The following is a 26,663-nucleotide window of genomic DNA, read 5'->3' on the forward strand; positions in this document are numbered from 1 at the left end:
AAAGCCTCATGTTTACAACGGGGGATTAGTCGGTGCGCGAAACCTATTTCGTTGTGTGGATATATCTTATAAGATGTTCATGTGAGTTTTCACTAGAAACCAACACAAACCCATAAAGACAGGGCAGTAATTTTTTTAATTTTAATTTTTTATTTTACAAATAAAAAATAGTAAAACAAAAAGGAAATTTATTTACAATCAGGATACATTATGTCATATAATCCAACAACTAATGAATAATATATTTAGAAGGGTCGTAACATATAGATTTTCTCTAGGACATGGTTTCATGTAATGGAAACACACAACCAAAAACAATGTTTTCGTAGAATATATATTTCTCTAGGACATGTTTGAATATTTTGGAAACATGTAGAAGCTTATATGTAATGCTCGATTTTCTATATGAGATGGTTCCCAACGGCGGAGAACGAAACATGAAGAAGGAGGGAGTATTGTGGCAGTGGGGTATTATTATTTACATTTTCGGAGAGTGGCATATTCCATGTAAGATATTGTACCCGTATAAATGATGTCAACAATATTCACCACTAATATTATACTTATGCCACATCACCAACTTTCGGTTACATTTCTTGGCACGTGTAAAATTGGCATTGTTTCATGCCCTTTTTGGTGCAAACATAAAAAATCATGACTTTTACCCTTAAAAATAGATGGCATGAGGGTGGAAAAGTTATTTCATTTGTTCTAGATACTATATAAAAATGTTTAAAAATCTCTTCATTTTTATATTCATTTTACATGTATAAATATTTTTTTTTACATATAAAAACATTTTATATATAAAAAACATTTTCATACATATAAATAACATTTTTATACCAATTCAAAAGTAAAAAAATGTTTTTTATAAACATAGAAATACACATAAATGTCTTTATACATAATTATATGTATACATTATGTACAAAGACGTTTTTAGCATATTTATAATTAGCAATTACATATAAATACTTTTTTCGTATAAAAAATATAAATTTGTATCGTTTTTATATAATTTTTGAAATATATATATATATATATATATATATATATATATATATATATATATATGTGTGTGTGTGTGTGTGTGTGTGTGTGTGTGTGTGTGTGAAAGAGAGATTTAAAAACGTATTTATATGTATTTATACATTTTCAACATATAAAAACATTTGGAAAATATATAAATATGTATAGATATGTATACAAATATATGTATACATATTTATTTATTTTAAACATGTGTGTATATATATTTATACATATTTATATATTCTAAAAATGTATTTGTATGTATTTAAGAACATTTTAAAAATGTATTTCGTATTTATACCTTAAAAATATTTTTATATATCTAAAACATATATACAAATATTTTTATATATTTGAAACATATATATATATATATATATATATATATATATATATATATATATATACACATTAAAATAGTTTATATTTCTAATAATAATAATAATAATAATAATAATAATAATAATCAATAAATTAATCAAAGTTAAATTAATAATATTAATATTAATTAAGGCGCTAGATTTCCTAGTCAATGTCGGGGTGTTAGATTCTCACTACATTCGTTCATGTCTTCATATATTCATTTTTATTCAAGCAAAAGAGTTGCCCCTATTAGTGAGACAGGTCAGCCGGAAACACATAATATTTTATAAAAAGTCAACTGAAACACATAATCAACGCCTATATGGTGCGCCACGTGCGTAGGTATTCAGTTGGTAATCGGATAAAATATATAAAAGGGGAAAATCGAATATTTCGTGCAAACTTAACGAATCTTATGGCATTAACCTTTTATAGAATATTATGTCTTAATGAGATATAACTAAAAAAACAATATATTATGAGAAAATATGTAGTACTTATAGTGATAGTATTTTAAAGATGTGTTCATATTTTTGTAGTTACTTAAACCAATATATTATTCACTAGGCGAATGCTCATGCGTTGTGCTTGTATAAAATATTTTATACATACTTAAAATAGGAAAAAATGTTATATTAAAAATAACTAAATCGTTGTTATTAACAATTAAATAATTAGTTAAAAATAAATCTAAAAGATGATTTTTAATATTATCATTTTGTTTTACAATATCATAATAGAGTAGGTTGGAACTTGGAGATGTAGTGTACATTCGAAGTAACGTAGTTAAAATAGAAAGGAATGCAAATTGTTAAAAACAACTAAGTTGCCATCATTATCTATTAAATAATAATTTCTTACAAAATTAAGAAGTTATCTTAAATATTATCATTATTAGAAAATATGATAATATAAACATCTTTTATAAGGTTGGAAATATTTCCTATATATATATATATATATATATATATATATATATATATATATATATATATATATATATATATATATATATATATACTAGTTTAAAACCCGTGAGAACCACAGTTATAAAATTAATTAAACTTTCATATAAAAAGTCAAAATTATTAATTAATTATTTTAAATAAATTGTTATTTAAGAGAAATTTTTTTAGTTATATAAAATTATAATCATTGGTTTAAATAAATACATGAAGTTATATCATCTTTTAATATGTATTAAATTTAATTTATTTTTTAATCTAATGTTATTAATTTAATATAATTAGAGTGGGAAAATTTAAAATTTGAAATTTAAATAAGAAAATCAATTATTAGTTTAATGTAATTAGAGTGAAAAAATTTAAAATATGAAATTTGAAATTAATAATTAATAGGTTGACAAGTGGCATGATAATGAATATATAATATTAATTAGGTGTTCTAATTGTATGACACTTATCAATAGGAGATTAAAGCTATTCTTTTATTAGAATAGGGATATACATATATATATATATATATATATATATATATATATATATATATATATATATATATATATATATATATATAGCTTATGAATCTAAAATATTTTTCAAATAATTATAATTTTCTATTATGGTAGATGCTTTGTTTGTATTTATACATAAAAATGAAATATTTCGATTTTCCGCATGCATTCTGATTATGTAGTTAGAACTACCACAATTGTTTTTCTCCACTCGCTCTCTTTTATAGTGTTGGGAAATTGTGAATAACAAGCGCTGTTTGTTGGTTTTAGTGAGGTGAATCAAAGTTATCTATATATTTTGCAAAGATTTGGTGAAAGAAGAGGTTTAGAATTGTACATGGTGCACCCATGGTGTTCCCAAATTTGTATCGGTGTTAATTATTCTTAATTATTTTGGAGAGAAATTTAAGAGGAGAAAGCCAATGAGGAAGACGATAAAAGAAAGGAGTCAAGAAATATTTGTTGGGGAGTTCGGATTTATGCTCATCAATCCAGTTCCGCCGCCATTAATATGTAAAGTATAAGCAAGAAAAATAACCCCAACGGCGGAGAACGGAACCGAAAGAGGACGGAGGTGTTGTGGCAGTGGGGTATTATTATTTGCATTTTCGAAGAACGAAATATTCCATGTAAGATATTGTATCCATATCAATGATGTCAACAATGTTCACCACTAATATTATCAAATTAATTAGATAATCATTTCCTTATGTGATAAACTTGATTTATTTGAATTATTTGATAGATTATCTTGCAAGAAATTGAATTAGGTCATATTTTGATAATTATTAATTAATTGGTTAATTATTATTATTTGTAATTTGATCTAGAATGTTCTTGCTTATGTTTTGAAAAGTTTCAAAACTTGCCCTCAAGTTTTGGAATTTAAATTGTTTGATTAAAAGGTTTAACTTTGAAAAAGTCTAAATTCTAAAACCCTAATTTTGAAAAATTCAAATTACACCCTTATGGTTTTATTAAATTAATTAAGCGTGTAATTAAAAGAGAGTTAATTAATCCATAATGATATGGTTTATATTTAATTAAATTAAAAGTGTAATTTATAAAATTAAACCACCTAGTATTTTAAAAGTGTAAAATACACCCTTATACTACGTATTACATTAAAAGTCTAATATTATATATGTATAACTTAAATGCTAGTCTTACCGTTAGTAGGCCTCATTCACGAAGCCGATCTATAAGGGGGGTATAAGGTTATGGCCTATAAAATGGTCATTTAATGAGTGTCCACTCTCACCCACCGCTTCCTTGATTGGTGGAGGGTCGTTAGCCGAACGGGTAGGATAGGGCAAACTCTTTCCATTAAAAGTATAATGAAGTATAAAGTAACTAAATTTTGATGTTTTGAAGGATCGAAGAAAAGAGAGGAAGCTTAAGGGAAAAAGTGAGCTGAATCTAATCGTGAAGAAATGGATTTCGATCGCATTGCTTGAAGATTAGATTCTTGAGCTACTACTCGGAGTTAGAATAGATTGCTAAGAAATATGTATTAACATAGTTTTCAATTGAATTGCGTTGTAAGGACAAATTATTCCGCAATAAAATAAATTTTGATTTTATATTATTTATTTATCCTTGCAATGGCGTGTATGAAAAATTGATGTTTCTATTATTAGCAATAATGGATTTGATTCTTAATTATGTTATTTGTGGAAATGTCAAGAATTTACCATATAGGGAAAGTTTCTCATCGCCCAAGTTTCAATTGGACAGAAACTTGGAATCATATAACTTGGTTGCATGATGAATGGGAAATTTCATATTTGGAAATTAGACTAATTCATTGACAAAGTGTCAAGTGAAGGACTAGGAGATCGAGTACACAAGGTTGTGTGTTGATCAAGTCCACCACAAGAGTGACAAAGATATTCGTCATGATTTACTAAAGGTTTAGTAAATATGATTATACTTATAAGATTATGTGTAATTCCGAGTTGATTGAAAGAGTTTAAATCAATAACAGAACGAATAAGAAGAATTAAGTAGGTAGAAAGATAAAAGTTTCTCTATTATAAGAAGAAGGGAGAGTACCTTTTATTATGTTTTATGATAGGTCTTAATGATTAAGAACCATATCTCAATTGATCCTCTGAATGAGTCTTAGTACAATTGTATGTCTGAGAAGAGGAATCAAGAATTGAAGAAATGGTTAAATCAAGAAGTCAATCATACTTCGTTCCAAAAACAAGTCTTAGAGTTAAGATTGTGACATTGAGTGATAAAGTCTTAAGAAGGTTTATAACATTCATCAAATGTGGAAAGTTGTGATGTCTTGGATAAGACAAAGACCAACTAGGACCAATTTTATGAAGTGTTTTGTCTTGATAAAAGCTACACTAACTCTTGAATATTTGTTTGTCGAGAAATGTTTATTGACAAGAGAATCTTATATGTCAAGGAGTCAGTGGGAGTCTTAATGGTCTTGAAAGTTTTCAAGAGCTAATCAAGAATAAACCTTATCGATAATCACTAGCACACGACTTGAGGTTTACAACCTATCGTATTGACACTATCTTGTTTCTGTGCCGTTCCAATTGAGTTAATTATGCATGTGAGTTCTATGAGTTCTCATTTGAACGCATAAAAGGCAAGCACCTTGATCAATGAAAAGTACATTGATAGGAAAGGATGGGCTGCTTAACTACTTGGAAGACATGGTGGGCACTCGTGTTACCATAAGACAAGAAATCAAGATTGAGAAAGTTTGGTCCATATGAGTTTGGATTTGTCGCAAACTTTGGTTTTGACAAATTCGCATGGATAGGAATACATACACCATTAAAATCTAAGTGTCATAAGATTCCCTCCTTCATAAGAATGACTGTGAGGAAATGCTTTCACTAAGAGAGATTTTAAGAAGATAGTGATTGTGAAAATTGTATTCTCAAATTTGATTATGGTTAGGGTATCCCTTTCCATATTTCGAATTGTGAGATTTGGCAATTAGTCTGAATTGTTTAGACACACATATGAGCTATCTAAGGCAAAGGTGTATAAGATTAAGAAGCTTAGATAAAGGATTATCAAAGCATTAGGTATTAGAAATATGAACTTCAGAAATTCAATAAGTATTGTTTTCTGGAAGCTTAGTTGTTTTCTAAAACATGTCAAAGCTAGTGGGAGCATAAGTGTTATGCTTATATGATAATAATCATCATCATAGTGGGAGCATAAATGTCGTGCTTGTATGATTATTAAGACAAGTATTGCAAGTTAGCAATATTAATTATAGAAAACAAGAGTTATACTTTGCAAATCGTAAGGGTTGATTAGTTGTTTTGCTATAATTAAGGGAGAGAATATTGTACTTCGTTTCAAAATCTAAAGCTTAGATTGAGAAATTTTAATAAATTTAGTCAAATGATACATAGTGTGTTCTCAAATTTCAATTATGATTATGGCATCCCTCTTCATAGTTCAAATTGTAAGAGCGTGGCACATAAAATATTATGGCAGAAGATTGATAAAGTATCAGATCTTTATGTAAGACATTATGCATTGAGTTCCATACACTTTGGGTATAGGATCGATTGCAAATGCTATAATATTTGACCATTCTAAAATTTTCCAAGTGTTTAGCGCATTTTGAGGGAAAAAGGACAAGAATCGGTTTTGACTAAAATAATTAAACAACTATCAAAGGACGATCCAAAGCTCGCTGAGGATTGGTCGCTTGTGAGTAGTTGAAAGTATGGTATTGGATGGACCATATCGACATTATTATGAATAGATAAGATTCTATTAAGAATAAGTTGTCGTATGGCAAAATATGGAAATGTTTCCATATTGGGAGTTGGATATTGAGAATCTATATCTAGATTAGAAACTTTTATGCAAGAAGGATGCTCAAAGGAATGTACTTTGAGTGAGAGACATCATATCTATAGAATTGTTTCTGATAGAGATTAGCCAAGTCTTGATGATTTTGAGCTATGACTTTACGAAAGAATCATTGCATAAAATGTTAGAATCTAGCATAAGTAACAAGAATTTGATATTCTTATACTTATGATAAGGATTGGGAGTTGAGAAATGAGTATGATTGGAAATGTGTTCATTCGATCTATCTCACAAAGTAAGGACCGTAGGTAAACATTGTGTGCATGCTGAGAGCATGGGACAAGTGTAGTAATAACTCAAGTAAGAAGTTGATTACCCGAAACAACAAATAATGATTAATCGATATGGTGATAAATAAAATGTGTTTTATTTATACTCATAGGTTTGGGACCATATAGGATTAGTATTATTCTTGTGTTTCACTTTGCATGTTTTGACTTCCTGAATAATTAATTATTTCAGAATAATCAAATTATTTGAATGGTCCACAGTCGTTCATATGCTGGAAGTAGGTATGAATGAAGACTGTCGTGAACTGGTGTGTGGTTTGTCTAAAGTGTATTAGACATAAGCAAATGTTTGCTGCAACGTTCATGAGTGCTTATGAATATGATTTGAGCATTGGATTAAACCCACGCTCACTTGGATCACTTCATGGATTTTATCACGAGTGATTGGAGAGACGATAATATCTTATATTCTTGAAACCGAGATGTGTGAGTTGTATCTTGCGAGTCGGTTGCACATTGATAATATGTAAACGCACCAGTAACTTGGTGTCATAAAACATATTGTTGTGTGTGATTCGGTGAGTGAGTGCAAGCAAGCATTGAATCAAAGTTTATTTGTTCCTCTTATCAAAAGTAGTATGAAAGCGATATCTTTGGGCCCCTCGATGATTTAGTAATGGCACATAAGCGCTTGGCCAAGCCGAGACTAATTTGATGTGTTCAAGTGTAGTCTGTTGTCAGTTATCATAAATCGGAAATCGGGAAACAGAACATAGACTGAGAGAATGATCAAAATCCATGTCTCAAGTCTATACGAGATCAAGAATGGAGGAATATATGATCCCTTATCTAAAGTACACGCTTCTAAAAAGATCAGAGTTGACAGTGGCTTTTGAAAGCTACGGTTGCTAATCTGGATCTCAGGTTATACGTAGAATAGTTATTAGACTTATCCAAGTGGGAGACTGTTGGATTAGTGTCTAAGTCCACAACTATTTTGGTATGTACTTGACCCGATTGTGCATGGTCCTTTTGGGTTGCCTTCACACTGGTGACTAGACAGGATGATCGTTGAGGAGAGAGGCTGGTTTATTGTTAAGAATAATAAATTAGGGTATATATATGATTTGTTAATATATTAGATGAATAATATATTAATTTGGAATCATATTATTAATTAGTATTTAATCAGAAATTAATTTAGAATTAATTTTGGGATTAAAGGAACTGACTGAAAGTGCAGGGGCTATTTTGTAATTATTTAATAGTTAAGGCTTTGGGCCATTGGATCACCTTTATTAAGGCTTGAACGAAAATCCTAGAAGGATCTAGGAGTTTTTGTCCAAGGGCTTAAGGAAAGGAGTTCATGGACTTGCTTAGGCCATAAGCTAAGGAATTAGGGTTTACACCTTTAACCCTAGTTAGCCTTAAGTATAAATAGCACCCTAAGGCACTAAGATTTCGTCCAAGCCTTGGGAAACCCTAAAAGGGACGAAATCTAGGGCAAGATACCCTTCTCTCCTCTCTCCAATATTCATCCTTTCACCTAGTGTGTTTGTGAGCCATTAGAGGTACTACATTTGTGGTACTTGCTTTCAAGAGCTAAGGAAATTCAAGAAACTAGTTGTTATTGCTATATAACAACAAAAGGTATGTATTCTATTCTTTTATGTGAATTTCAAAAATAGTAGTAGCATGCCAGGTTTCTTTTTGTGTTCATAAAGTTGTATAACAAATATTGAAAACATAGATCCAACTCTAGGATTGCATGCACACATAGGATTGTTTGTATAAAACCCATCAGAAACGTGCATCCTTTCATGCCTCTTTTGGTGCAAGATATTAAAAAGCTATGACTTTTACCCTTAAAAAATAGATGGTATGAGGGTGGAAAAGTTATTTCATTTTTTCTAGGTACTATATAAATATGTTCAAAAATCTCTTCATTTTTATATTCATCTTATATATATAAAATATGTCTTATGCATATAAAAAACAGTTTATATGTAAAAAACTTTTTCATACATACTTATTATTTTAGAGAGAAATATAAGAGGGAAAAACCAATGAGGAGGATGACGAATGAAGGGAGTCGAAAAATATTTGTTGGGGAGTCTGGATTTATGCTCATCAACCCCCTTCCGCCACCATTAATATAAAAGGTGTTGGCGAGAAAAGTAATCCCAACGGCAGAGAACGGAACACGAAGAAGGAGGTAGTATTGTGGCGGTGGAGTATTATTTTTTGCATTTTCTGAGAGTGGCATAACTCGTATAAATAATGTGAACAATGTTCACCACTAACATTGTACTTATGCCACATCACCAACTTTCGGTTACATTACTTAGCACGTGTGAAATTGGCATCGTTTGATGACTTTTTTTTTTGGTGCAAACATAAAAAATTATGACTTTTACCCCTAAAAAATAGATGGTATGAGGGTGGAAATGTTATTTCATTTGTTCTAGGTACTAGATAAATATGTTTAAAAATCTCATCATTTTTATATTCATTTAAGATATATAAAATATGGTTTTTACATATAAACAACATTTAATATATAAAAAAACTTTTTCATACATATAAATAACGTTTTTAAAACAATTTAAATGTAAAAAATGTTTTATATAAATATAAAAATGCAAATATATATATATATATATATATATATATATATATATATATATATATATATATATATATATATATATATATATATATATTTTTATACATAATTATATGTATACCTTATGAACAAAGATGTTTTAGCATATTTAAAATTAATCATCAATGTTTTCATTTTTATTTACATTTTAATATATATATATATATATATATATATATATATATATATAGGGTAAAGTAAATAAACCTAACAACCTTATATAAGCTTAGGTACCTAACCACATTATACTACATTGTTTTGCATTATATTTCCATTGCAATCGTCTAAGGTTCTTAAACTTCAACCCTTAACTTGATTTACTTCTAAGATTTTCACACATTCACCATTATATTCCTCCTACACCATTTGATTTGTGACGGTAGTATATGAAGCCCACCAGGGGGTCTCCGATAGAAAGACGTCATTTGAAGGAAGATAATGGTGAAAGTCCAATGATTTTGGAAGCAATCAAGTTATGATGTTGAATTTTAAGAGCTTTGAGTGATTACAATGCAAATATGATACAAAATTACGTAGTATAATGTGGTTAGGTACCTAAACTTATATAAGGTTGTTAGGTATATTCACTTTACCCATATATATATATATATAAATATATATATATATATATATATATATATATATATATATATATATATAGCTTATGAATCTAAAATATTTTTCAAATAATTATAATTTTCTATTATGGTAGATGTTTTTTTTGTATTTATACATACAAATGAAATATTTCGATTTTCCGCATTCATTCTGATTATGTAGTTAGAACTACCACAATTGTTTTTCTCCACTCGCTCTCTTTTATAGTGTTGGGAAATTGTGAATAACAAGCGTTGTTTGTTAGTTATAGTAAGGTGAATCAAAGTTATCTATATATTTTGCAAAGATTTGGTAAAGTAAATAAACCTAACAACCTTATATAAGCTTAGGTACCTAACCACATTATACTACATTGTTTTGCAGTATATTTCCATTGCAATCGTCTAAGGTTCTTAAACATCAACGCTTAACTCGATTTACTTCTAAGATTTTCACACATTCACGATTATATTCCTCCTACACCATTTGATTTGTGACGGTAGTATATGAAGCCCACCTGGGGGTCTCCGATAGAAAGACGTCATTTGAATGAAGATAATCGTGAAAGTCCAATGATTTTGGAAGCAATCAAGTTACGAGGTTGAATTTTAGGAACTTTGAGTGATTTCAATGCAAATATGATACAAAATTACGTAGTATAATATGGTTAGGTACCTAAACTTATATAAGGTTGTTAGGTATATTCACTTTACCCATATATATATATATATATATATATATATATATATATATATATATATATATATATATATCAAATAATTATAATTTTCTATTATGGTAGATGTTTTTTTCGAATTTATACATACAAATGAAATATTTCGATTTTCCGCATGCATTCTGATTATGTAGTTAGAACTACCACAATTGTTTTTCTCCACTCGCTCTCTTTTATAGTGTTGGGGAATTGTGAATAACAAGTGGTGTTTGTTGGTTATACCACATCACCGACTTTCAAAGTTACACTATTTGGCACGTCTTAAACATGCATCGTTTCATGCCTTTTTTGGTGCAGGATATAAAAAAACTCTGATTTTTACCCTTAAAAATAGATGGTATGAGGGTGGAAAAGTTATTTCATTTGTTCTAGGTACTATAAAAATATGTTCAAAAATCTCTTCATTTTTATATTCATCTTATAGATATATAAAATATGTCTTACACATATAAAAAACAGTTTATATGTAAAAAACTTTTTCATACATACTTATTATTTTAGAGAGAAATATAAGAGGAAAAAACCAATGAGGAGGATGACGAATGAAGGGAGTCGAAAAATATTTGTTGGTGAGTCTGGATTTATGCTCATCAATCCCCTTCCGCCACCATTAATAGAAAGGATGTAGGCGAGAAAAGTAATCCCAACGGCGAAGAACGGAACACAAAAAACGAGGTAGTATTGTGGCAGTGGAGTATTATTTTTTGCATTTTTTTAGAGTGACATAACCCGTATAAATGATGTGAACATTGTTCACCACTAACATTATACTTATGCCACATCATCAACTTTCAGTTACATTAATTAGCACGTGTGAAATTGGCATATTTTCATTACTTTTTATCGTGGAAACATAAAAAATTATGACTTTTACCCCTAAAAAATAGATAGTATGAGGGTGGAAATGTTATGTCATTTGTTCTAGGTACTAGATAAATATGTTTAAAAATCTCATCGTTTTTATATTCATTTAAGATATATAAAATATGGTTTTTACATATAAAAAACATTTAATATATATAAAAAAAATTCATACATAACAATAACGTTTTTATACCAAATTAAATGTAAAAAAAAATGTTTTATATAAATTTAAAAATGCAAATATATATATCTTTATACATAATTATATGTATACATTATGTACAAAGACGTTTTTAGCATATTTAAAATTAATCATCAATGTTTTCATTTTTATATTCATTTTAGTATATATATATATATATATATATATATATATATATATATATATATATATATATATATATAGCTTATGAATCTAAAATATTTTTCAAATAATTATAATTTTCTATTATGGTAGATGTTTTTTTTTGTATTTATACATACAAATGAAATATTTTGATTTTCCGCATGCATTCTGATTATGTAGTTAGAACTACCATAATTGTTTTTCTCCACTCGCTCTCTTTTATAGTGTTGGGAAATTCTGAATAACAAGCGGTGTTTGTTGGTTATAGTAAGGTGAATCAAAGTTATCTATTTATTTTGCAAAGATTGGGTGAAAGAAGAGGTTTATAATTGTATATGGTGCATCCATGGTTATCCCAAATCTGAATCGGTGTTAATTATTCTTAACTATTTTGGATAGAAATTTAAGAGGAGAATGCCAATGAGGAGGACGACGAAAGAAAGGAGTCAAGAAATATTTGTTGGGTAGTTCGCATTTTTGCTCATCAATCCCCTTCCGCCGCCATTAATATGTAACGTATAAGCAAGAAAAATAACCCCAACGGCAGAGAACAGAACCAGAAGAGGAGGGAGGTGTTGTAGCAGTGGGGTATTATTATTTACATTTTCGAAGAACGACATATTCCATGTAAGATATTGTATCCATATCAATGATGTCAACAATGCTCACCACTAATATTATAATTATACCACATCACTAACTTTCAAAGTTACAATAATTGGCACGTGTTAAACATGCATCGTTTCATGCCTTTTTTGGTGCAGGATATAAAAAAGCTATGACTTTTACCCTTAAAAATAGATGGTATGAGGGTGGAAAAGTTATTTCATTTGTTCTAGGTACTATATAAATATGTTCAAAAATCTCTTCATTTTTATATTCATCTTATAGATATATAAAATATGTCTTATGCATATAAAAAACAGTTTATATGTAAAAAAAACTTTTTAATACATACCTATTATTTTAGAGAGAAATATAAGTGGGAAAAACCAATGAGGAGGATGACGAATGAAGGGAGTCAAAAAATATTTGTTGGTGAGTCTGGATTTATGCTCATCAATCCCCTTCCGCCACCATTAATATAAAGGATGTAGGCGAGAAAAGTAATCCCAACGGCGGAGAACGGAACACCAAAAAGGAGGTAGTATTGTGGCAGTGGGGTATTATTTTTTGCATTTTCTGAGAGTGGCATAACCCGTATAAATGATGTGAACAGTGTTCAGCACTAACATTATACTTATGCCACATCACCAACTTTTGGTTACATTAATTAGCACGTGTGAAATTGGCATAGTTTCATGACTTTGTTTGGTGCAAACATAAAAAATTATGACTTTTACCCTTAAAAAATAGATGGTATGAGGGTGGAAATGTTATTTCATTTGTTATAGGTATTAGATAAATATGTTTAAAAATCTCATCGTTTTTATATTCATTTAAGATATATAAAATAAGGTTTTTACATATAAAAAATATTTAATATATAAAAAAAACTTTTTCATACATATAAATAACGTTTTTATTCCAATTTAAATGTAAATTTTTTTTTATATATAAATATAAAAATGCGAATATATATATCTTTGTACATAATTATATGTATACATTATGTACAAAGACGTTTTTAGCATATTTAAAATTAATCATCAATGTTTTCATATATATATATATATATATATATATATATATATATATATATATATATAGCTTATGAATCTAAAATATTTTGCAAATATATATAATTTCCTGTTATGTTATGGTAGATGTTCTTTTATAGTGTTGGGAAATTGTGAATAACAAGCGGTGTTTGTTGGTTATAGTAAGGTGAATCAAACTTATATATATATATATATATATATATATATATATATATATATATATATATATATATATATATATATATTGCAAAGATTTGGTGAAAGAAGAGGTTTAGAATTGTACATGGTGCATCCATGGTTTTCCCAAATTCGTATCGGTGTTAATTATTCTTATTTATTTTGGAAAAAAATTTAAGAGGAGAATGCCAATGAGGAGGACGACGAAAGAAAGGAGTCAAGAAATATTTGTTGGGGAGTTCAGATTTATGCTTATCAATCCCCTTCCGCCGCCATTAATATGTAATGTATAAGCAAGAAAAATAACCCCAACGGCGGAGAACGGAACCCAATGAGGAGGGAGGTGTTGTAGCAGTGGGGTATTATTACTTGCATTTTCGAAGAACGACATATTCCATGTAAGATGTTGTATCCATATCAATGATGTCAACAATGCTCACCACTAATATTATAATTATACCACATCACCAATTTTCAAAGTTACATTATTTGGCACGTGTGAAACATGCATCGTTTCATGCCTTTTTTGGTGCAAGATATAAAAAAGCTATGACTTTTACCCTTAAAAAATAGATGGTGTGAGGGTGGAAAAGTTATTTCATTCGTTCTATGTATTATATAAATATTTTCAAAAATCTCTTCATTTTTATATTCATCTAATATATATATATATATATATATATATATATATATATATATATATATATATATATATATATATATAAAATATGTTTTACACGTATAAAAAACAGTTTATATGTAAAAAACTTTTTCATACATACTTCTTCTTATTTTAGAGAGAAATATAAGAGGGAAAAAAACCAATGAGGAGGATGAAGAATGAAGGGAGTCGAAAAATATTAATTGTTTGGGGAGTCTGAATTTATGCTCATCAATACCTTTCCGCCACCATTAATATAAAGGGTGTCTGCGAGAAAAGTAATCTCAACGGCGGAGAACGGAACACGAAGAAGGAGGTAGTACTGTGGCAGTGGAGTATTATTTTTTGCATTTTCTGAGAGTGGCATAGCCCGCATGAATGACGTGAACAATGTTCACCAGTAACATTATACTTATGCCACATCACCAACTTGTGGTTACATTACTTAGCACGTGTGAAATTGGCATCGTTTCATGATTTTTTTGGTGCAAACATAAAAAATTATGACTTTTACTCCTAAAAAATAGATGGTATGAGGGTGGAAATGCTATTTCATTTGTTCTAGGTACTAGATAAATATGTTTAAAAATCTCATCATTTTTATAATAATGTAAGATATATAAAATATGGTTTTTACATATAAAAAACATTTAATATATAAAAAAAACTTTTTCATACATATAAATAATGTTTTTATTCCAATTTAAATGTAATAAAACTGTTTTATATAAATATAAAAATGAAAATATATATATATATATATATATATATATATATATATATATATATATATATATAGTTATATGTATACTTTATGTACAAAGACGTTTTTAGGATATTTAAAATTAATCATCAATGTTTTCATTTTTATATTCATTTTAATATATATATATATATATATATATATATATATATATATATATATATATATATCTTATGAATCTAAAATATTTTTCAAATAATTATAATTTTCTATTATGGTAGATGTTTTTTTTGTATTTATACATACAAATGAAATATTTCGATTTTCCGCATGCATTCTGATTATGTAGTTAGAACTACCACAATTGTTTTTCTCCACTCGCTCTCTTTTATAGTGTTGGGAAATTCTGAATAACAAGCGGTGTTTGTTGGTTATAGTAAAGTGAATCAAAGTTATTTATATATTTTGCAAAAATTGGGTGAAAGAAGAGGTTTATAATTGTACATGGTGCATCCATGGGTATCCTAAATTTGTATCGGTGTTAATTATTCTTAATTATTTTGGATAGAAATTTAAGAGGAGAATACCAATGAGGAGGACGATGAAAGAAAGTAGTCAAGAAAATATTTGTTGGGGAGTTCGGATTTATGCTCATCAATCCCCTTCCGCCGTCATTAATATGTAATGTATAAGCAAGAAAAATAACCCCAATGACGGAGAATGGAACTAGAAGAGGAGGGAGGTGTTTTGGCAGTCGGGTATTATTATTTGCATTTTCGAAGAACGACATATTCCATATAAGATATTGTATCCATATCAATGATGTCAACAATGCTCACCACTAATATTATAATTATACCACATCACCAACTTTCAAAGTTACAATAATTCGCACGTGTTAAACATGCATCGTTTCATGCCTTTTTTGGTATAGGATATCAAAAAGCTATGACTTTTACCCTTAAAAATAGATGGTATGAGGGTGGAAAACATATTTCATTTGTTCTAGGTACTATATAAATATGTTCAAAAATCTCTTCATTTTTATATTCATCTTATAGATATATAAAATATGTCTTACACATATAAAAAACACTTTATATGTAAAAAACTTTTTCTTACATACTTATTATTTTAGAGAGAAATATAAGAGGGAAAAACCAATAAGGAGGATGACGAATGAAGGGAGTCGAAAAATATTTGTTGGGGAGTCTGGATTTATGCTCATCAACCCCCTTCCGCCACCATTAATATAAAAGGTGTAGGCGAGAAAAATAATCCCAACGGCTGAGAACGGAGCACGAAGAAGGAGGTAGTATTGTGGCAGTGGAGTATTATTTTTTGCATTTTCTGAGAGTGACATAACCCGTATAAATGATGTGAACAATGTTCACCACTAACGTTATACTTACGCCACATCACAAACTTTCGGTTACATTAATTAGCACGTGTGAAATTGGCATCGTTTCAGGACTTTTTTTGGTGCCAACATAAAAAATTATGACTTTTACTCCTAAAAAATAGATGGTATGAGGGTGGAAATGTTATTTCATTTGTTCGAGGTACTAGATAAATATGTTTAAAAATCTCATCATTTTTATAATAATGTAAGATATATAAAATATGGTTTTTATATATAAAAAACATTTAATATATAAAAAAACTTTTTCATACATATAAATAACGTTTTTATTCCAATTTAAATGAAATAAAACTGTTTTATATGAATACAAAAATGCAAATATATATACATATATATATATATATATATATATATATATATATATATATATATAATTATATGTATACTTTATGTACAAAGACGTTTTTAGCATATTTAAAATTAATCATCAATGTTTTCATTTTTATATTCATTTTAATATATATATATATATATATATATATATATATATATATATATATATATATATATATATATATATATATATATATATATAGCTTATGAATCTAAAATATTTTTCAAATAATTATAATTTTTTATTATGGTAGATGTTTTTTTTTGTATTTATACATACAAATGAAATATTTCGATTTTCCGCATGCATTCTGATTATGTAGTTAGAACTACCAGAGTTGTTTTTCTCCACTTGCTCTCTTTTATAGTATTGGGAAATTCTGAATAACAAGCGGTGTTTGTTGGTTATAGTAAGGTGAATCAAAGTTATCTATATATTTTGCAAAGATTGGGTGAAAGAAGAGGTTTATAATTGTACATGGTGCATCCATGGTTATCCTAAATTTGTATCGGTGTTAATTATTCATAATTATTTTGGATAGAAATTTAAGAGGAGAATGCCAATGAGGAGGACGATGAAAGAAAGTTGTCAAGAAATATTTGTTGAGGAGTTCGGATTTATGCTCATCAATCGCCTTCCGTCGTCATTAATATGTAATGTATAAGCAAGAAAAATAACCCCAATAGCGGAGAATGGATGCAGAAGAGGAGGGAGGTGTTTTGGCAGTCGGGTATTATTATTTGCATTTTCGAAGAACGACAAATTCCATGTAAGATATTGTATCCATATCAATGATGTCAACAATGCTCACCACTAATATTATAATTATACCACATCACCAACTTTCAAAGTTACAATAATTGGCACGTGTTAAACATTCATCGTTTCATGCCTTTTTTGGTATAGGATATAAAAAAGCTATGACTTTTACCCTTAAAAATAGATGGTATGAGGGTGGAAAACTTATTTCATTTGTTCTAGGTACTATATAAATATGTTCAAAAATCTCTTCATTTTTATATATTCATCTTATAGATATATAAATTATGTCTTACACATATAAAAAACAGTTTATATGTAAAAAAAATTTTCATACATACTTATTAGTTTAGAGAGAAATATAAGAGGGAAAAACCAATGAGGAGGATGATGAATGAAGGGAGTCAAAAAATATTTGTTGGTGAGTCTGGATTTATGCTCAACAATCCCCTTCCGCCACCATTAATATAAAGGATGTAGGCGAGAAAAGTAATCCCAACGGCGGAGAACGGAACACGAAAAAGGAGGTAGTATTGTGGCAGTGGAGTATTATTTTTTGCATTTTCTGAGAGTGGCATAACCTGTATAAATGATGTGAACAGTGTTCACCACTAACATTATACTTACGCCACAACACCAACTTTCGGTTACATTAATTAGCACGTGTGAAATTGGCATCGTTTTATGAATTTTTTTGGTGCAAAAATAAAAAATTATGACTTTTACCGCTAAAAAATAGATGGTATGAGGTTGGAAATGTTATTTCATTTGTTCTAGGTACTAGATAAATATGTTTAAAAATCTCATCGTTTTTATATCCATTTAAGATATATAAAATATGGTTTTTACATATAAAAAAACATTTAATATATAAAAAAAACTTTTTCATACATATAAATAACGTTTTATACCAATTTAAATGTAAAAAAAAATGTTTTTTAATCATCAATGCTTTCATATATATATATATATATATATATATATATATATATATATATATATATATATATATATATATATATATAGCTTATGAATCTAAAATATTTTGCAAATATTTATAGTTTCCTATTATGTTAGATGTTTTTTTTGTATTTATACATACAAATGAAATATTTTGATTTTCCGCATGCATTCTGAACAATGTTTTTCTCCACTCGCTCTCTTTTATAGTGTTAGGAAATTGTGAATAACAAGCGTTGGTTGTTGGTTATAGTAAGGTAAATCAAAGTTATCGATATATTTTGCAATGATTTGGTGAAAGAAGAGGTTTAGCATTGTACATGGTGCATCCATGGTGTTCCCAAATTTGTATCGATGTCAATTATTCTTAATTATTTTGGAGTGAAACTTAAGAGGAGAATGCCAATGAGGAGGACGACGAAAGAAAGAAGTCAAGAAATATTTGTTGGAGAGTTCGGATTTATGCTCATCAATCCCCTTCCGCCGCCATTAATATGTAATGTATAAGCAAAGAAAAATAACCCCCAACGGCTGAGAACGGAACCGGAAGAGGAGGGAGGTGTTGTAGCAGTGGGGTATTATTATTTGCATTTTCGAAGAATGACATATTCCATGCAAGATATTGTATCCATATCAATGATGTCAACAATGCTCACCACTAATATTATAATTATACCACATCACCAACTTTCAAAGTTACAATAATTGGCACGTGTTAAACATGCATCGTTTCATGCATTTTTTGGTGCAGGATATAAAAAAGTTATGACTTTTACCCTTAAAAAATATATGGTATGAGGATGGAAAGGTTATTTCATTTGTTCTAGGTACTTTATAAATATGTTTAAAAATCTCTTCATTTTTATATTCATCTTGTAGATATATAAAATATGTCTTACACATATAAAAAATAGTTTATATGTAAAAAACTTTTTCATACATACTTATTATTTTAGAGAGAAATATGAGAGGGAAAAACCAATAAGGAGGATGACGAATGAAGGGAGTCGAAAAATATTTGTTGGTGAGTCTGGATTTGTGCTCATCAATCCCCTTTCGCCAATATTAATATAAAGGATGTAGGCGAGAAAAGTAATCCCAACGGCGGAGAACGGAACACGAAAAAGGAGGTAGTATTGTGGCAGTGGAGTATTATTTTTTGCATTTTCTGAAAGTGGCATAACCCGTATAAACGATGTGAACAGTGTTCACCACTAACATTATACTTATGCCACATCACCAACTTTCGGTTACATTAAATAGCACGTGTGAAATTGGCATCGTTTCGTGACTTTTTTTGGTGCAAACATAAAAAAATTATGACTTTTACCCCTAAAAAATAGATGGTATGAGAGTGGAAATGTTATTTCATTTGTTCTAGGTACTAGATAAATATGTTTAAAAATCTCATCGTTTTTATATTCATTTATGATATATAAAATATGGTTTTTACATATAACAAATGTAACAATCGTAAAAATTAGATCGTTGTCCCTCGAATGACGACCATAACTAATTTTGCTGTAGGACTTAATGTACGACGTTCTTAAAAAAAATAAGTATATATTTTTTTATTAAGAATCGTTTAATATAGATCATTATTAGATTGCGACTAGTTATATGCTAATAAAATCAATAAGATATGTATATGGTTAAGTTCATATAGTAGAAGGGTATTATTTAAAAAAAATATCTAAGTCCGTGCAATTATGTTAAGTAATAATATGTGAACCTTATTATTTTTATGACAAAAGTGTAACAAAATATATGGAGCATGAAATATACATAAGTGTGTATATGGTTAGGAAATCTCGAAAACTTCCTCATCCATACCCAAGAAGTTCATTATTGACATAATACACCTCATGTAAGGGTTAGTATCACACTATTTGCAACATATTACTAGCCATAAGAATTAAAGGCCAAAGTCAACACCTAGGACTCTACTCTTCTCTCTCTCTCACGTGGTTAATGCTATTTCACCCACCAAATCCCACCTTTTCTACATGTAGCAAGTACCATACATTAAATTGGGTTGCTTTCAAGATTTAATTAAAAGTACAAAGGAAGATGAGGTGAAATAGCTTAACTTTTATGAGTAACCAAAGAAGTACAATAATGATGAAAACATGGACAAGTGGATCACCTTAAACGACTAACACTCCTTCTCCCTCTATCTTACGTGTCTTCTTTCCCTCACAAGTCATCCATCCATGCAAAACCCCAAGCCATTATTAGAGAGTAGAGTTACTTCAATAAATGGCCAAAAGTACACATTAAAGGAAAGTAGGAAAGTGGATAGCTTTGAGAAGTGTATAAAAAGACCACTAGTAGGGACCTTTAACCCAGAAAAATTCAGCCTCAAACTTCTTTCCTCTCTACTTCCCCTCTTGTGTTCGGAGTTCACCAAGGAACACCTCCACCTGAGGTGTTTATTGGCTAGTTTACCGGTAAGAAAAGAGGTAGCAGCCTCTCGAAATTCTCCACTGATTAACCAACCTTCGAGACAGCCAAACACCCTCCCTGGATCGATCTTGTTGCTGTCAAAAGCTGCTGCAAAAATAGGAACGAAAAGGGGCGAGAAAGCTACCGGAAACACCCCGACAACCCCATTTCCGTCGACAGCTTTTGTGGCTGTTTTGGGTGAGTTTATTTCACCTTAAAAATCTGAAATACTTGCTGTTTTGAACACCTTAGTCAAGCTCAATAATCTAAAACTAGATTCGTTTATTGTCGGTGAAGGTATCGGGTCTTGAACGAAGCACAAACCTCACCGAATCCTCCCGTCTAAACTCGAGAATCACGCTGCAAATGTGAGTCTTTATGGCCTCGTTTTTACATTTTTACTTATTTGGGGGGAGACACATACTTGAGTATTTTGATATAATAAAATGGCAAAAAGTTTATATGTTACATGCATACACAGTTAGTACTAAATGCAAAAATTGTTAGAGTCAATGTTTATTACATATACTTTTTTTTTACAAATGACGTTGTAATAAAAGTGGTGGTTAGTAATGGTTATACACAAAAAAATTATAAAATGTTAGACTTATTTACAAGCACTTGTGTAAACAAAAGTTAGATAAAAGTAATCTAGTGTTATATTATTTGTCGGGACAAATAAAAGTATCGTTAAGAACATATGTCAAAATTTTGATAAATGAACATGTTTAACTTGTCATGATAGGTATAACCATATGACTTGTGTATATTAGGGCATTAAGCTTATTTTTCATCAAGTATTGATAGTAAAGATATAAACGAGATGATAAAATAAAAATATACAAATGAATTATAAAATGATATCAAGAGTATGAGAATAAACCACAAGTAGTTATATATTATGTTATAATACAAAATCTTGTTGATAAATAATGTGTTTGTATTTTTAAGACTAAAGTTTACTTACAAACGAAAATAATATGTTTCAACATTAAGTAAATATTAAAAATACAAAAATATTCGATTAAAGCAACGACCGGTGAACCGACGTAGCACTGACACGTATGAAGTACTCGACTACGCTAAAGGAACGTCTTTTCCTATCGGTTGGTAGATTGAAATTTTTGAGTAAATACCGTCTCTTTATTTGAAAGCTAAGTTAAATTTAATATTTAACTAAATGCACTAGATAAAAATAAAATCATAAATAAAGACTCGCGTTGGCGATCATTGGAAGCGGCGGATTTTTATTGTCATGTATTTTCGCGGATTGTGTATCCCGTGTGTGCTTGTGGGAGGAATGTATCGAAAGGGGTGGAGGTGAGAGTTTGTTGATGGTGTGTTTTTCCCTTGTAAGGATCCGATCTTGGAATCGACACCTAGCTCTATAACCGTTAATCCAGGAGGAATCATATACTGTAGGTCTATGTACACAGCATAGATTTATAATAAAGAACTTTGGTGTAGATCTAATTCTTATGGAAAGATTTATACGAATGGTTATTTTCCGTCTGTGGTTGCTAGCTACAACTTCGTCTGACGAGGCAACAGACGTCAAGTGTTTCTTTTCTTCGTTACTATACGACTACTTTTAAACGTTAGTAACGCTCTCGATTCCTCTATATTTATTTGTATTGTGCCTGTGTGGCATGTTTATTGCGCTTATGCGATTCGTGGAGGAGCGACGAATAGTGTCGGTTATGGGCAAATTAATATATTGAAGATTTTTACTTGAAGATGTATAGATCTAGATTGAGTCAATTCTCCCAATTTGGGACCGAGAGTGTCGAGTGTTAGGACGTTATATACTTCTCCTTACGACATAATTTTTCGTAACAGACAAGATCCAGAGAATAAAAATCGTCATGAAAATAACTAATATTTATTGTTTAAAAAGTGGCTGAATAGAAAAATATGCTTTATAATTTACCGGTCTTTGGAAACATTATTTTGAATTATAAAAATCATCGGAGTCAAAAGAAAACCTATAAAGCTCACCAACATTATTGTTGACGTATTTTCAAAATGTATGTGTCTCTAGGTGTTCAAGGTGGCCAGAAGAACTCTCACCACGTGTGAGTATGATGGGTTTGACGTTGAAAATAAATTGTTGGCTCTATAGTAGCCTTTTGTCTCTTTTATGTTATAAGAAACTGAAATCTGCGTATAACGCTTTTGGACTATTAAACAGTGTGTTTTGTTATATTCATACTTCGGATGAATGTAATATAAATTTTGTTATTATATCATTATATGTTGTTGACTATGATCCAAACGTTTAATTCGCAACCCCGGCGTTTCCGCCATTGGTTGGGGTGTGACAAAAAACATTTAATATATAAAAATAAAACTTTTTCATACATATAAATAACGTTTTTATACCAATTTAAATGTAAAAAAAATGTTTTATATAAATATAAAAATGCAAATATATATATCTTTATACATAATTATATGTATACATTATGTAGAAAGACGTTTTTAGCATATTTAAAATTAATCATCAATGTTTTCATATATATATATATATATATATATATATATATATATATATATATATATATATATATATATATATATATATATATATATATATATATATATAGCTTATGAATCTAAAATATTTTGCAAATATTTATAATTTTCTATTATGTTAGATGTTTTTTTGTATTTATACATACAAATGAAATATTTCGATTTTCCGCATGCATTTTGATTATATAGTTAGAACTACCACAATGTTTTTCTCCACTCGCTCTCTTTTATAGTGTTGGGAAATTGTGAATAACAAGCGGTGGTTGTTGGTTATAGTAAGGTAAATCAAAGTTATCTATATATTTTGCAAATATTTGGTGAAAGAAGAGGTTTAGAATTGTACATGGTGCATCCATGGTGTTCCCAAATTTGTATCGGTGTCAATTATTCTTAATTATTTTGGAGAGAAATTTAAGAGGAGAATGCCAATGAGGAGGACGACGAAAGAAAGTAGTCAAGAAATATTTGTTGGAGAATTTAGATTTATGCTCATCAATCCCCTTCCGCCGCCATTAATATGTAATGTATAAGCAAAAAAAATAACCCCAACGGCAGAAAACGGAACCGGAAGAAGAGGGAGGTGTTGTAGCAGTGGGGTATTATTATTTGCATTTTCAAAGAATGACATATTCCATGTAAGATATTGTATCCATATCAATGATGTCAACAATGCTCACCACAAATATTATAATTATACCAGATCACCAACTTTCAAAGTTACAATAATTGGCAAGTGTTAAGCATGCATCATTTCATGCCTTTTTTGGTGCAGGATATAAAAAAAACTGACTTTTACCCTTAAAAAATAGATGGTATGAGGGTGGAAAAGTTATTTCATTTGTTCTAGGTACTATATAAATATGTTTAAAAATCTCTTCATTTTTATATTCATCTTTTATATATATATATATATATATATATATATAATATGTCTTACACAAATAAAAAACAATTTATATGTAAAAAACTTTTTCATACCAATGAGGAGGATGACGAATGAAGGGAATCGAAAAATATTTGTTGGTGAGTCAGGATTTATGCTCATCAATCCCCTTCCGCCACCATTAATATAAAGGATGTAGGCAAGAAAAGTAATTCCAACGGCGGAGAACGGAACACGAAAAAGGAGGTAGTATTGTGGTAGTGGAGTATTATTTTTTGCTTTTTATAGTGGCATAACCCTTATAAATGATGTGAACATTGCTCACCACTAACATTATACTTATGCCACATCATCAACTTTCGGTTACATTAACTAGCACGTGTGAAATTGGCATCGTTTCATGACTTTTTTTGGTGCAAACATAAAAAATTATGACTTTTCATCTTAAAAAATAGATGGTATAAGGGTGGAAATGTTATTTCATTTGTTCTAGGTACTAGATAAATATGTTTAAAAATATCATCGTTTTTATATTCATTTAAGATATATAAAATATGGTTTTTACATATAAAAAACATTTAATATATAAAAAAAAAACTTTTTCATACATATAAATAACGTTTTTATACCAATTTAAATGTAAAAAAAATGTTTTATATAAATATAAAAATGCAAATATATATATATATATATATATATATATATATATATATATATATATATATATATATCTTTATACATAATTATATGTATACATTATCTACAAAGACGTTTTTAGCATATCTAAAATTAATCATCAATGTTTTCACACACACACACACACACACACACACACATATATATATATATATATATATATATATATATATATATATATATATATATATATATAGCTTATGAATCTAAAATATTTTGTAAATAATAATAATAATTTTCTATTATGGTAGATGTTTTTTTTGTATTTATACATACAAATGAAATATTTCAATTTTCCGCATGCATTCAGATTATGTAGTTAGAACTACCACAATTGTTTTTCTCCACATGCTCTCTTTTATAGTGTTGGGAAATTGTGAATAACAAACGGTGTTTGTTGGTATAGTAAAGTGAATCAAAGTTATATATATTTTGAAAAGATTTGGTGAAAAAAGAGGTTTAGAATTGTACGTGCTGCATCCATGGTGTTCCCAAATTTGTATCGGTGTCAATTATTCTTAATTATTTTGGAGAGAAATTTAAGAGGAGAATGCCAATGAGGAGGACGACAAAAGAAAGGGGTCAATAAATATTTGTTGGGGAGTTCAGATTTATGCTCATCAATCCCTTTCCGCCGCCATTAATATGTAATGTATAAGCAAGAAAAATAACCCCAAACGGAACCGGAAGAGGAGGGAGGTGTTATGGCAGTGGGGTATTATTATTTGCATTTTTGAAGATGAGGGAGGTGTTGTGCCAATGGGGTATTATTATTTGCATTTTTGAAGAACGACATATTCCATGTAAGATATTGTATCCATATCAATGATGTCAACAATGCTCACCACTAATATTATAATTATACCACATCACCAACTTTCAAAGGTACATTATTTGGCACGTGTGAAACATGCATCGTTTCATGCCTTTTTTGGTGCAGGATATAAAAAAGCTATGACTTTTACCCTTGAAAAATAGATGGTATGAGGGTGAAAAAGTTATTTCATTTGTTCTAGGTACTATATAAATATGTTCAAAAATCTCTTCATTTTTATATTCATCTTATATATATAAAATATGTCTTATACATATAAATAACAGTTTATATGTAAAAAACTTTTTCATACGTACTTATTATTTTAAAGAGGAATATAAGAGGGAAAAACCAACGAGGAGGATGACGAATGAAGGGAGTCGAAAAATATTTGTTGGGGAGTCTGGATTTATTCTCCTCAATCCCCTTCCGCCACCA

General features: G+C 29.0%; 1 long non-coding RNA gene across 1 annotated transcript; it reads left to right on the top strand.

The window, feature by feature from the left end:
- Positions 1-21,217: 21,217 nt before the first annotated feature.
- On the top strand, positions 21,218-23,692 carry LOC145073645 (uncharacterized). Its single transcript, XR_013691474.1, has 3 exons — positions 21,218-21,495; positions 21,595-21,665; positions 23,339-23,692. It is a non-coding gene; the product is annotated as an uncharacterized LOC145073645 (long non-coding RNA).
- Positions 23,693-26,663: the final 2,971 nt, after the last annotated feature.

Source organism: Lactuca serriola, chromosome 9 (assembly GCF_051521515.1).
Source record: "Lactuca serriola cultivar US96UC23 chromosome 9, Lser_US96UC23_V15, whole genome shotgun sequence".
NCBI classification, from domain to species: Eukaryota; Viridiplantae; Streptophyta; class Magnoliopsida; order Asterales; family Asteraceae; genus Lactuca; species Lactuca serriola.